Below are 2,533 nucleotides of genomic sequence, written 5' to 3'. Positions count from 1 at the left end.
TGTATTATGTATCCTATATCGGTGTATTATGTATCCTATGTCGGTGTATTATGTACCCTATGTCGGTGTATTATGTACCCTATGTCGGTGTATTATGTATCCTATGTCGGTGTATTATGTATCCTATGTCGGTGTATTATATATCCTATGTCGGTGTATTATATATCCTATGTCGGTAAGTGTATTATGTATCCTATGTCGGTGTATTATGTATCCTATATCGGTGTATTATATATCCTATGTCGGTGTATTATGTATCCTATATCGGTGTATTATGTATCCTATGTCGGTGTATTATGTATCCTATGTCGGTGTATTATGTATCCTATGTCGGTGTATTATGTATCCTATGTCGGTAAGTGTATTATGTATCCTATGTCGGTGTATTATGTATCCTATGTCGGTGTATTATTTACCCTATGTCGGTGTATTATGTACCCTATGTCGGTAAGTGTATTATGTATCCTATGTCGGTGTATTATTTACCCTATGTCGGTGTATTATGTACCCTATGTCGGTGTATTATGTATCCTATGTCGGTGTATTATGTATCCTATGTCGGTGTATTATATATCCTATGTCGGTGTTTTATGTATCCTATGTCGGTGTATTATATATCCTATGTCGGTGTATTATGTATCCTATGTCGGTGTATTATATATCCTATGTCGGTGTATTATGTATCCTATGTCGGTGTTTTATGTATCCTATGTCGGTGTATTATGTATCCTATGTCGGTGTATTATGTACCCTATGTCGGTGTATTATGTACCCTATGTCGGTGTATTATGTATCCTATGTCGGTGTATTATGTATCCTATGTCGGTGTATTATGTACCCTATGTCGGTGTATTATGTACCCTTTATCGGTGTATTATGTATCCTATGTCGGTGTATTATGTATCCTATGTCGGTGTATTATTTACCCTATGTCGGTGTATTATGTACCCTATGTCGGTAAGTGTATTATGTATCCTATGTCGGTGTATTATTTACCCTATGTCGGTGTATTATGTACCCTATGTCGGTGTATTATGTACCCTATGTCGGTGTATTATATATCCTATGTCGGTGTATTATGTATCCTATGTCGGTGTATTATGTATCCTATGTCGGTGTATTATTTACCCTATGTCGGTGTATTATGTACCCTATGTCGGTGTATTATATATCCTATGTCGGTGTATTATGTATCCTATGTCGGTGTATTATATATCCTATGTCGGTGTATTATGTATCCTATGTCGGTGTTTTATGTATCCTATGTCGGTGTATTATGTATCCTATGTCAGTGTATTATATATCCTATGTCGGTGTATTATGTATCCTATGTCGGTGTTTTATGTATCCTATGTCGGTGTATTATGTACCCTATGTCGGTGTATTATATATCCTATGTCGGTGTATTATATATCCTATGTCGGTGTATTATGTATCCTATGTCGGTGTATTATGTATCCTATGTCGGTGTTTTATGTATCCTATGTCGGTGTATTATGTATCCTATGTCGGTGTATTATGTACCCTATGTCGGTGTATTATTTACCCTATGTCGGTGTATTATGTACCCTATGTCGGTGTATTATTTACCCTATGTCGGTGTATTATGTACCCTATGTCGGTGTATTATGTACCCTATGTCGGTGTATTATTTACCCTATGTCGGTGTATTATGTACCCTATGTCGGTGTATTATATATCCTATGTCGGTGTATTATGTACCCTATGTCGGTAAGTGTATTATGTATCCTATGTCGGTGTATTATGTATCCTATGTCGGTGTATTATGTATCCTATATCGGTGTATTATTTACCCTATGTCGGTGTATTATATATCCTATGTCGGTGTATTATGTACCCTATGTCGGTGTATTATGTATCCTATATCGGTGTTTTATGTATCCTATATCGGTGTATTATATATCCTATGTCGGTGTATTATGTATCCTATATCGGTGTATTATGTACCCTATGTCGGTGTTTTATGTATCCTATATCAGTGTTTTATGTATCCTATATCGGTGTATGATGTATCCTATGTCGGTGTATTATATATCCTATATCGGTGTATTATGTATCCTATGTCGGTGTATTATGTATCTTGTTATAAACAATTATTTTCATGGTCTTGAATGCCCGAAACATGCCATTTTAGCACCACAAATTATAAATTGATGCATTTTTTGTATATAACTAAGAAAAGTAACCCATTATCTGAAATATGCAGAGGACATGTTCGAAAGAGAGTACGCGTTTTCTTGTGACATCAGTTTTCAATTTAGGTGATATTAACGATCTAATTGAGAAACCTAACTTTTCTCTGAGCGATGTAAAGCATGTCTTGTTTGATACTAATATCATGTGACATAAAATTTTCTCATTGGTATAGTCAATGAAAATCAATCAACTGTATAAGCCTTCAACATAATAGCAGAGGCCATATTTCGTAATTCCGCACAAGAAAACCGCTCCCGTGTCTAAATTTATGCAAACTCGGCTTGATCTTTCAAACGTTTGACGTTCGGTGAGCACG

The sequence above is a fragment of the Ylistrum balloti genome, unplaced genomic scaffold (genome assembly GCF_031769215.1).
Source record: "Ylistrum balloti isolate Yb309-2 unplaced genomic scaffold, AGI_CSIRO_Ybal_v1 Utg371076, whole genome shotgun sequence".
NCBI classification, from domain to species: domain Eukaryota; kingdom Metazoa; phylum Mollusca; class Bivalvia; order Pectinida; family Pectinidae; genus Ylistrum; species Ylistrum balloti.
The sequence above is the reverse complement of the archived record's forward strand: the minus strand, read 5'-3'. Positions refer to the sequence as shown.